The sequence below is a fragment of the Metopolophium dirhodum genome, chromosome 1 (genome assembly GCF_019925205.1).
Source record: "Metopolophium dirhodum isolate CAU chromosome 1, ASM1992520v1, whole genome shotgun sequence".
In the NCBI taxonomy this organism is placed as follows: Eukaryota; Metazoa; Arthropoda; class Insecta; order Hemiptera; family Aphididae; genus Metopolophium; species Metopolophium dirhodum.
The window spans coordinates 144,899,096-144,911,769 of record NC_083560.1 but is presented as its reverse complement, the minus strand read 5'-3'; the positions used below and the strand labels follow the sequence as shown (position 1 = coordinate 144,911,769).

General features: G+C 40.1%; 2 pseudogenes; one reads left to right on the top strand and one right to left on the bottom strand.

Moving 5' to 3' along the window:
• Nucleotides 1-8,344: 8,344 nt before the first annotated feature.
• On the top strand, nt 8,345-9,515 carry LOC132933123 (uncharacterized; annotated as a pseudogene).
• Nucleotides 9,516-11,194: 1,679 nt separating this feature from the next.
• On the bottom strand, nt 11,195-11,863 carry LOC132933122 (uncharacterized; annotated as a pseudogene).
• Nucleotides 11,864-12,674: the final 811 nt, after the last annotated feature.

Below are 12,674 nucleotides of genomic sequence, written 5' to 3'. Positions count from 1 at the left end.
ATTTTTTTTAATATTTCAGATGTTAAGTAATTCTGTATCAATAGGATTAAATTATTACAGAGATTATGTAAAAGTTCCAGAATTAAAAGACTCCCAAGAAACTGAAAATTTTTCAAAAATGTTTAATGATATTTTTGATTCGTTGAACAGAAAATTTCCAGCAGAGGGCATAAGAAAAAATTCAAAAGATTTTAAGGTAATGAAGAGTAGTTTTTAAATACCTACACATTGGTAAAATAAAATATAAACTACTTATACCTATATTAGGTTTTAGAAGACGCTCTAAAATTTATTGATGAATGGGAATTAAATGTAGTAAATAAAAAAAATTCATGAGTACAATTTTTTAACAAAACCAACTGCTGAAGGTCTTAGGGTTACAATAAAGTCTACAATGGAACTATCAAAATACTTGTTAGAAGAAATTGGATTTAAATATGTACTGACTTATAAGATGAATCAGGATAAATTAGAAGTAAGTAACTTCTATAATTCACATTTAGTTATATCCTAAATGGCTAAATGTTATGCAGGAAGCTTGATAACATTCATGGTCTGCAGGTTCTATGGTAGTACTTCCTATTTCATCTTAACTTACTTGCTTCCATTAGCCTATTAAAATAAAAATATTTTGTTGTAATATTTTCTTACCTATTTGTTTTGTTTTAACATTATAGCAATTTTTTGGTGTAGTTCGTCAAGCTACTGGTCCAAATGACCACCCAAGTACACCAACCTTCTTGCAGGTCTACAAAATATTATCCGCTTATTCAATTTTAAAACCTCCAAGAACAGGAAACTGCACAATTTTGGTAACTACAGCTCCTAAAATTAATTTGCACGACATTAAAGAAGTTTTTAATACTGAAGAATCTGTGAGATCAATAAAAATTCAAAATCTAGCTCGTAGATTATATGAAATTTTAGATACTGATGTGTGGGAAGCTGATGATATTTTTGATCATAGTTATTATAAATCAACAGTAAAAGATTGTATTACTTATTATATATGTGGATATGTCAGTAGAAAATTATTAAATCATGTAAAATGCATTACTTGTAAAATGGCTATTCAAACAAGTTAGTACTAATTAATTTAATAAAAATTTACTTAATTAAATTAACTGTACTATATTTAGCTGGAAACTCTTCTAATATTCCTGAGGCAACATTAACCAACATGAAATCCAGGGGAGGTTTACAACATCCAAATCAAGGATTTTTCAAACTCATCTCAGCAATTGAGGATTCTTTTGAAATACATTGCAATAGTGAAAATATTTTTCAAAACTGTGTTGACGAGCTTCTGTCCAAAAGTGGACACTTGACAGTATTCCCGTGTTCTGAACATAAAACTGATATAATGACATATATTATCAGTTATTATATTACAATGCGGATGAGGCAACACACCGCATTACAAAATAAAGATCTAAAAAAGAAAAGTAGTCAACTGAAAAAAAATCTAAATTAGTTAAGTATTAAGCTAATGTATAATACCTGTTATTTAAAAGTAGTGAAAAAAAAATAATATCCCTACCTATCTTAGTAATTAATAATGTATTTGTATCATGGAACAACATTATGTTTGTATGCAATCATAACGATTGATCTCTGGTACCCACCTACTCCTGTTTTCAATAAAACGTTTAAAATATTTTAATTTATTGTATAATTATTATTATTATTGTGTTTGTTAATGTTTGTTGTTTAAGTATGCATTTAGAACAAATATAAAAAGAAAATATTAGTGTATATTTAAAGATTTTAATAGCAATAGCATTTTAATTTTAAGAAAAAATTCAATACTATTTTTTTATAAATAGAAACATAATATTATACAACTAAATTTTACTTACCTCCGTAACTTGTAATAAATAACATTATAAAATATATTATTTAAATCGAAATAGCAATAACTGCAGTAGCGAAATGTGGGTTCAGATCTTCAGTTTTAGGCTGATTAGCGTATAAAAATTAAAAATATTTTTTAATTAAATAGTTATATACACAGTCAAAACATTCACGATTCACTAACCGTTCTCTTAAAGTGTTACATTTTACAAGTTAAAATTGTACATGCTTGAATGTTGATGCTTGCACAAGAATCAAGTACCCACGGTCACTTTCAAGCGCAAGACGCCCAGCCAAGTGTGCACCGGCCAAAACGGCCTGACTGAAAAACTGTCGGGCGTATAACAGTTAAAAAAAATATTAATAAGGTTACAATCATTTATATATATGTAAAACTGTATAAGTATATTATATTATAGCCGTATAGGTATTGGCATTTAGCATGAACTAATACTAATAATAAATAATAAACACAATTTAATATTTATATTATTTAAGAATTTACGAGAGAAAATAAGTAAAAATAATAGATAACAAAGAAGAGTACAACCCACCGCACGCCCACTGCGCAGCGCGCGCCCGCCGACCAGCGAACGAACGGAACAGTTGAATAGTTGATACTTGGTAGTTCATGAAAATAACACTACGATCGCTTCGGCTGCAAGATTTCCCTCTCTACGGAAACTACGTTTTAAAACATGACCGCACCACTACCACCCGCCCATCATGTCGCCACCAGTCCATACTATCTTAGTTCATGATCATAACTTAACAAAAAAAGAAAACAGCTTATATTATAGTAGTGACTAAAAGTGAGAGTTGAGAAACCGTCTTTAACAGCTACTTCTATTTTATTTTTAAAAAAAAAGTAGGATGTTAAATTTAATAAAAAAAAAAAATAGTACTTCCATAGCTTGTAGAAATTGAGGTATTTTTTCTGAGTATGATGGATGGTTTATTTGTTAGAGTTGTTTTGACAATCTTTTGACTGGCTGTTGAAGATAGGCCACGACGAACCAGGCGCGTGGACTGACCAGTACAAGTACACACCTGCTACCGGCCGCACCAAGACGAGTCACGTTGAGAAACTGGCTGACTAATCTGATCCGGGAAAGGGGCAGGCGGGGTACGGTCTTAACGAAGTTAGCCCTAGAGCTTCGAGTTAACTGAACTGTAATCACAAGGGCTCGGGGCAGGCCATGCTTGGTGCTAGCGAAATGACCAAGGACCTCCGAGTTCCCTGGACCACCTGTACCTTCCAGGGTGGTAACCCGGTGGTTTAGAACACGCTAAGCTACAAAAGGTTTGAAATGGGTAGGAAGGCGGGGGGGCGCTCGAACAAGGCTGCACACTCGAGCGCCCTCACGAAAAGCTCACTCATGACTGTGCAGAACCGTGCGGAGCAAAAAGAGCCGCGGGATTGAGACCGCGGCTGACGATGTCCTGCCCGGGTACAGGACTGGGCGGATGACGAACGGCCGGAAGGTGAGGTGGTCTCAGAGACTTACCGGTAGCGACGGGAAAGGGTCATCAATGAAGGAAAAGAGGACTGGCTAGGCAGTTTTCAGCAGACCAGCCACTCCAACAGTATACCCCGGAGATGGGCAGCTTGCCAAATGCAGGTCCTCAAGGATCGCAGAGCATCTGCTTATACATACGACTGCCCGACCGTCAGCTACGAAAAAGATCCGCGCTCAAGGTGCAAGCGATCGGAGCGGACCGAAACGCAGAGCGCGGATCCACGGGAAAAACCAATAACCGTGTTCCAGGCGTATCAACGCACTGAGGAAGGGTGGACCTGATAGGCACGTCAAAAGACCCCGACGTGGGTCTCTGCATAAGGACGACCGAGGTGATGGAGAGCACCTTCCTTTTCCGCACGGGAACCATCTACCCAAGTGGGGGAACCATACCACCTGCGACAAACCAGTGGGTTTAGGCGAGAGGCGTCAGGGCACGACGAGAGAAGCAGACGCGGACCTCTGTGAGCGCGCTGGCGCTTCTAGCACGAACCTGACTGAGAGCACATGGGCCCGACCAACTCTCGTTGGAACCTTCTACCCAAGTTGGGAATCATACCACCTGCGACAAACCAGTGGGCACGGGCGGAAGCGCCAGAGCATGACGTGGGAAGCAGACGCGGACCTCCGTCAGCGCGCTGGTGCTTCTAGCACGAACCTGACTGAGAGCACATGGGCCCGACCAACTCGTGTGCGAACACGTGCTAGGTGGAAGTCCGGCTGGGGGACACACTCCGTCAAGCACTCAAACCCGAGCATTCGGTACGGACACGGCACCCGGCAAAAGAAAACCGTACCACTCAAAAAAGGTCGCATCGCGTCAGCGTAAGAACTGCCCCGTTGTCGATGCTAGTGGGAAAAGAGTCGTTGTGAGTACTCTGGATAACGGATCCTTCAATCTCATCTCGCGGGCGACGAGGACAGCCCCACTGAAAACCCGACCTAGCTTACGCCCGAACGGTAACAGTGCCCGTCGAGCTGTGTGGCGTGCGTCCGGCCGACGCGCGCGTGTACCTCGCGTGCTCGCGCTCGCCGGCCGCGCGTTCGCGACATATGTGGATGGCCTCACGGGGGCTGTCGGAAGTATTGCCTTAGTAGAAGGGGAGGAATTTGCCTGGGTCGAATCCAGCGCTCGCCGACGCGGATCAGCGAGACCCACCGATCTACCCCGTACGGGAGTAGCCGGCGGGGGAACGTCAGCATGGCGCCAGGGCGCCCTGAACTTAACCCGTCGGAGGGATGCGACCGCGTCACAAAGGCGTGAAGGAGCCGCCCTCGAGAAATATGGCTAAAGGTGTAAAAACCCCCGAGGGAATGGTCTTATACTCCCCGTCACACAGTGGTTCACAATGGCTTTTGAAGATATCTAGCGAAACCACAGCCAAGGAAATGGGGCCTGTGTGTTTCGCTGGGCGCCGCGGGGTTGACGGACCGCGGCGCTTGCCGATGGCCGGGGCGTCCACGTCGCCGGCGGATGGATACTGACTTAGAAAGTTTGCTAACACCGAGCCAATCGTCCCAGTTACGGTCGATTACGTGAATCAACCGGTGACACGAGATCCAATCATGGCGTCTCTGACGAGCGTCTCGCTGAAGTGCGTGAGATGAGAATCACAGAAGGCCGACGCTAGCTCCTATACGCTTAAGGCGTCGCGTCGGGTGATTACTTCTCCGAACATCCCTCATGAGTACCTTGACCGATAGATGGTTCGCATTAGCTATGAGCAAAGATGCGTTCCTGGCGGGAGAGATCAAACCGAGTGGATGGGAAAGCGCACTGGCGACTCGGTCGGCGGAGGGGCGGTGATCTGGATTCAGTCAATCGTTTACAAATGACCCAGCTCTGGAGAAAGGACTCCGGTGTTGTGCGCCGAAACCAACCTCGACGGCTGGGGGCCACCAGTGGCAAAACCTTGAACGCACCAGCCCACTGGGGCCGGCAAACACAGTTTGTCGTCAAAACAAGCACAATTTGCTACCGTAAGACTGAAACCACTGAAGAGTGGGCGGAGTCAGGAACCACATACCTGATCTACGGGCGGGTAACATCTTAGTAACGTTAGGCGGAAGCGAGGGAACGGGTGCTAAGGCCCATCGTAACCGTAGTCCGTAAGAAAGGCTAAAGAAACTGCAGTGACGACGGCGACGGCAGGCTCGGATCCCCCGTTGCTGCGTGGAAACCGACCGTTACAAACAAAACGGGGCCACCAGAACTCTGAAGGCGGCAGAGCGAGGGCAGGTCTGGGGGACTGCTGGTTACACCGGGCCGGTGTTCCCGCGACCTTACGGGTGAAGCGCCCGCCGGTCGGGGAGGGGCTGGCGGGCCCCTGGAGCGGTCTGACCTAGGTTGCTGAAAGGGCATCGAGGTAACCCCGTGAAGACCTACTGGCACGCCCACCCGCCTGGCAAGGACGGCCCAACCAGGTCACGACGAGTCAGGCGGGTAGACTGACCAGTACAAGTACACACCTGCTACCGACCGCGCCAAGACGAGTCACGTTGAGATACTGGCTGACTAATCTGGTCCAGGAAAGGGGCAGGTGGGGTACGGTCTTAACAAAGCTAGCCCTAGAGCTTCGAGTTAACTGCACTGTTATCACAAGGGTTCGGGGCAGGTCAAGCTTGGTGCTAGCGAAATGACCAAGGACCTCCGAGATCCCTGGGCCACCTGTACCTTCCAGGGTGGACACTCGGTGGTTTAGAGCACGCTAAGTCATAAAAAGGTCTGAAATTGGTAGGAAGGCGGGGAGGCGCCCGAACAAGGCTACACCCTCGAGCGCCCTCACGAAAAGCTTACTCATGATTGTGCAGAATCGTGCGGAGCAAAAAAGAGCCGCGGGATTGAGACCGCGGCTGATGATGTCCTGCCTGGGTACAGGACTGGGCGGATGACGAACGGCCGGAAGGCGTCTTCGCACCCCCGTTCCGATCTCTACGCCAGTGGAGGGCGCATCTCCAAACCGAGCTTCCCGGGGTAATAGGAAGTACCTGGAGGTGGTCTCAGAGATTTACCGGTGGTGACGGGAAAGAGTCATCAATGAAGGAAAAGAGGACTGGCTAGGCAGTTTTCAGCAGACCAGCTACTCCAACAGTATACCCTAGAGATGGGCAGCTTGCAAAACGCAGGACCTCATGGATCGCAGAGCATCTGCTTACACATACGACTGCCCGACCGTCAGCTACGAAAAAGCTCCGCGCTCAAGGTGCAAGCGATCGGAGCGGACCGAATCGCAGAGCACGGACTCGCGGGAAAAACCAACAACCGTGTTCCAGGCGTATCAACGCACTGAGGAAGGGTAGACCTGATAAGCACGTCAAAAGACCTCGACGTGGGTCCCCGAATAAGGACGACCGAGGAGATGGAGGGCACCTTCCTTCTCCGCACGGGAACCATCTACCCAAAAGGGGGAACCATACCACCTGCGACAAACCAGTGGGTTTGGGCGAGAGGCGTCAGGGCACGACGAGAGAAGCAGACGCGGACCTCTGTGAGCGCGCTGGCGCTTTTAGCACGAACCTGACTAAGAGCACACGGGCCCGACCAACTCGTGCGCGAATACGTGCAAGGTGGAAGTCTAGCTGGGGGACACCCACCGACAAGCACTCAAACCCGAGCATTCGGTACGGACACGGCACCCGGCAAAAGAAAACCGTACCACTCAAAAAAGGTCGCATCGCGTCCTTAAGAACAGCCCCGGTGTCGATGCTAGTGGGAAAAGAGTCGTTGTGAGTACTCTGGATAACGGATCCTTCAATCTCATCCCGCGGGCGACGATGACAGCCCCACTGAAAACCCGACTTAGCTAACGCCCGAACGGTATCAGTGCCCGTCGTATGTGGCGTGCGTCCGGCCGACGCGCGCGTGTACCTCGCGTGCTCGCGCTCGCCGGCCGCGCGTTCGCGACATATGTGGATGGCCTCGCGGGGGCTGTCGGGAGTAGTGCCTTAGTAGAAGGGGAGCTATTTGACTGGGTCGAATCCAACGCTCGCCGACGCGGTTATACGAAACCCACCGATCTATCATCTATCTCGAACGAGAGCAGCCGGCGGGAGACCGTCAGCCTGGCGCCAGGGTGCCCTGGAGTAACCCGTCGGAGGGATGTGACCGCGTCATCCAAAAGCGTGAAGGAACCGCCCTCGCGACAGATGGCTAAAGGTGTAAAAACCCCCGAGGGAATGGTCTTATACTCTCCGTCACACAGTGGTTAGTAATGGCTGTTGAAGATATTTGGTAAACTGCTCGCTGGCTGATGTTTTGACGAAGAAGACTGTTCTGCTGTTGGTTGGTCTTGGAACTGCTGTTGCTTAAACTGATGACGATAAGCTAAGAAATTCTGTGTTTTATACCCGAAAATAACCCTCTCTTCTCTCATTAAAAATTTTTTTTGGGGATGGATTTAAACATTTTAATTAATTTCATATCCTGTTTTCATATTATAATAGCATTGACATTTAGTAAATGTGAAAACATTTGACTGGACAGGTTATGTTAGCAACAATTTAAATTCATATAATATAATTGGTTTTTGGGAATGAATTTATACATTCTAATTTATTTTAAATCCTGTTTGTAATAATTTAAATTCATATAATGTAATTTGCTGTTGTATATAAACATGTTCCAACAGGCATCTAAGGTAAGATTATGATAGAAATTTATTCAATGAGGCATTGACCATGGTAAATGATAAATGTCATAAACTTTTGACTGGGCAGGTTATGTTAGCATCAATTTAAATTCATGTAATGCGATTTGCTGTTGTACCTGCATGTACATGTTTTAGCAGGTTTCTATAGTATAAGGTTATGGCACCAGGCCATCGCTATGGCCATTTGTATACTTAATTATTAAAGTAGTGGTAAAAATCTGTGTATAAAAGACAGAGGTAATTCACTAATATTCACCAGTCTTCAAGATTTCATCCCAGGACAAGAAGCTCAGTTCAACAGAAATACTATCAAAAAAAAAAATGTCGTACCGTACAATTGCTTCAACTGATTCAGAGGTTAGTAACTACTTAGTGAATATCTTATAACCATAGAAAATTGGAGGCCGGTTGTAACACTACTCAACGCTATGGTTATAATTCTTAAAATAACATTAAATGACTGATTATAACATAGTTTTTTTAAAAAAATAAATAAATATTTAGTAACTAAAGTATATTGGAAGTGAGTTGTGACATTACTCAACGCTTTGGTTATAATTCTTAGAACATAGAAAAAATATATAATGAAAAAAAACAGTAAAAAAATAATATACTATGTTTTATGTTTCATAGAATGAACATTTCAGTGAACCAATTGATATGAGACAGTCTTTTTCAAAAACAAAACCTGGATCAAAACGTCCTGTAGAAAAAACAAGTGCTAAAAAACCTATGAAAAAAAGCAGAATAAAATGGTAATATAAATAATATTTTCATAATGATAGCATAAATAATTTAATTTTGTTATAGAATGCACCATACAGAGATAATATCAGCGAACGCTTGAGATCAGAAGATTTTGATGTTGGGGTATTTAATTCGCTAACATTCAGACAAGGAGATGGTGTTGTAACAATAAAGACGCCTTTTGAAGAAAAAGAAAAGGATATTTGGGTGTTAAGCCATTATAAGGTTGCCAACATCGAGAATGTGCCAGTAAAGGACAGGTAAATACATTGGTTTAAATTTTAAAAAACTATTGCTGAATCTTTTTTTTTTTAAATGAAATTGTAATATTTCATATACAAATGATGTATCATCGTTCTGTAGATGATTATAATAATTAAAATCATAGTTTTTAATATATTGGTTGGTTGGTAAATTCGTTCCTTTGACAGGTGGACGGTAGACCACGGACATCATTTTTAATTAGGTCATATGCAGTGTTGAAAGTAATTTGGTAATTTGCTAAACGTTTTTGCTTGTCTACCACATATAAATCAATCAAATTCTGTAATTGACGAAGCCGGTACAAATCTACGTGTGTTAAGGTAATGTATTCCTCGTTTAGATGTAGGGTAATTGAACTCTGTTTAACTTTGATCGAATACGAAAAGGAATCGGTAATCTTTACACGCCTCACTCTGGTATTTAGGTTATTAATAATTGAATTGTAATTAGATCCAGACATCAGTGTAAACCATTCTTCTAAACTTAATTGTATAATTTTCTTTGAAAGTTTACATTCTAATAATAAAATAATTGAAATCTGCTTGTTAATTAGTAATCCAACTGTAATACTTTTATTGTTAAAAGCTCGGATGTCGAATGTAGACTTACAGACAATTATTGGTGGACTCATAATGAAGTTATTTTTTTTTTGTTAAATCTTTTAAAAAAGTGTACAATAAAAAGTAGGATATAACTGTTAGGAGTTATACATTGAACTGCTAGTTTTTACCATTGTAGTCATATTATAATATACTAAAAACTCTGATAAAAAAAATGCAAAAAAATGTGAACGTACTGTTACGTGCTACCCCTTCAGGGATTCACTATGTAGATGATTAAAAATAATGGTAGCCAAATTAGATTTATAATACAATGTTTTATTAGAACAAATATAAAATGTATAGTATCGTCGTGGTAATAGTAGTAGTAGTTGTAGTCGTCCTGTATATGGCTAGTGGCGTGAAGTCGCTTCTGCGTTGCTGGTCCAGGTACATCTGTCTTTACTGTGTTCCCAGCCCTCCTATATATGATGTCGGTTCCTTTGATGGATCCTGCGCATGGACGGGGCGGTGTATGTAGCTGGTTCAATAAGTTGTTATTCTCGCAACCGCCGCTCGTGACTTGTTGTTGGCCGCTCCCCTTGATTAGTTTGCCAAAATAGGATATAGTTTCTAACTATGAGGTTACGTCTAGGAGACCATAACAACTCAAGGAGAACTGCCTCTCCGAGTATAATAATACTTATATACTGATACATGAATTGAGTACGTAAAGCTATTCCTTTACACCTCCCTGCCAAAAAAAAGATCATTAGCCTGTAAGGTTAAGAATCTTTAACAATACTATTTAAGTTCAATAGTCAACAGTAGTTGATTTTACAATTTGGTATACATTTACATTTACAATTTGTTATAATATTTACCTTTCATTACAATCTTGCTTATAACAAGTTACAATAATTGATAGATATATATGTTTTACATTTACAATTTTGTTATAATAGGTTACAATTTGTTATACATACTTTGTGACATTTTACATTTATAATGTAATTTACAATATTATTTAATTACATTTGTGTTCTTTTTTTTTTTTACAATTAGATAAAATTTGAATACATAATAATATAAAATTTTGATTCCCTGAAATTATAATATTAGAAGTGTTAAAATGTTAGTTTATTATATAATATAAGTTTATATTTCCCCTTTTGAATACAATATTTGTTAGTTATAATAAATCTTCCACCAATTGATAAGTTATGTGAATAATATAATAAACTGTTACACATATTATATGTCAACATAATTTTATTTACTTAGGATATTCGAGTATATAGCTTGGATCTCTTGTTTTCTCTATTAATTTAAGTAATTCCTTACATTCTCCGTTACAATGGTCATTCATAAAGAGTTCAATATTTCTGGTTATCTTATTTAATTTTTTGAAATCATAACGTTCGTTTAATCTTTTGTTTGCTTTTAATATGTGCCAGTTAAAGCATACCGATTCCATCTTATTTTCCTTAAGTTTATAAATATGTACTTCGGTGCTTAATATTTTTTTTAATTCTTCGATAAATCTAAAATAATATAACTGTGTTAAGTCTACGTAATTACCTTCACCGTGAATTTATCCTAAAAATCTCTATATATATTTTTATTTTTTCCTATATTTTCTACCTAGTCTATACAAATATATCGGCTTTATTTTCGTGACTACATAGTCAAAAACGCATTTGGTTAAAATTACATCAGCAATTGGATCGTGACAATGCGTGATATGATGATTCGTATTGCACACCAATCCATGTGCTTCTAATAAGTTTAACATCCTGCCGTTTTTATTAAGTTTTCCTATGTACCCTGAATATAAGGTTTCTCTTGTTTCTATATTAGTTAGTTTTAAATTAAATTCATTATTATTCCTATCACTGGACGCCGTTATATTTAAAAACGCTAATATACCCCTTAACCTTAATCTTTTTACAATTGTTAGATCTGTCGTTCTGTTCCAAAAAACTATTATTGGCTCCCTGCTATGGATGTGCAAATATTTCTGTAGGTATACCGTTGACAAAGTCACCTCCCCCTGATGGTTTATACTTTTGTATAATTGGTCCAACAATGGTGTGGTCAAGTTTGGTTTACTCCGGAATACCCTTTTGATTGTTTGCACAACTTTTCCCAAGTCACGGCGCCGGAACCTCCTTAACTTATCGTCTTGTGTAAGTACAAGAGGATTCCCCTCCAGTTTCATCGGTTTATATTTTTCTAAACTGTTGGAGATGGCGCCGGATACCAATCATATTTCGGTCCTATTGATCATAGTGAATTCGAAATCCATTATGAAAAAACGGATTTGAGAGCTAGAATATATATATAAAATATTAAATGTATGCATATTATTATTACTATAGTTACATATTACTACTATATTTAATTTTCCTGTGTTGTTGTTATTATGTTTTGCTCTTCGAATATATGGTCCGTGGATAATATACGTCGTGAGATTAGTTGCTCTAAAAGCATTCCGACTTCTACACAGATTGAACTATCCGCCCTAGGGTTAACAATTACTGCGTGTATAAATGCAGTTACCGGTACCATAGCTTGATTTAAAACACGTTGTGTAAACGGCATAGTCATTCTCCTATTAGCCTCTATGACATGTCGTTTGAAACATCCTACACAAATCATATCCCCCCAGACAAACTGATTGTGCTGCTCGTTTAATAATTCGTTTTTCAGCTCTCTGAAAAATTCTATTGCTTGTAGTGTCAATGGTAGTTCTGCCGACAATGGTATGTTTTCGTTCATGTTTGTCTCTGTTAAAATCTTTATATATTAAACTTTTACGTGTATTTATATTTCGTTTCTTCTTATACTCTGAAATAGTTAAAATTTCATTATTTATTACGATAGTTACGTTAATATTATTACTATTCTAATTTCTGTAAATATTACTTATGATATATTATTTTTACGTATTATTTTTTTTCTATTTGTACGTATTTATAATTTATATTATAATTTATTTAATATTATTATTATTTATTTATTTTTATTTGATTTATTCTTATTTATTTATTTATTTATTATTATTTTTTTTTATTTATTTTTTTTTTACAAGGATTTAT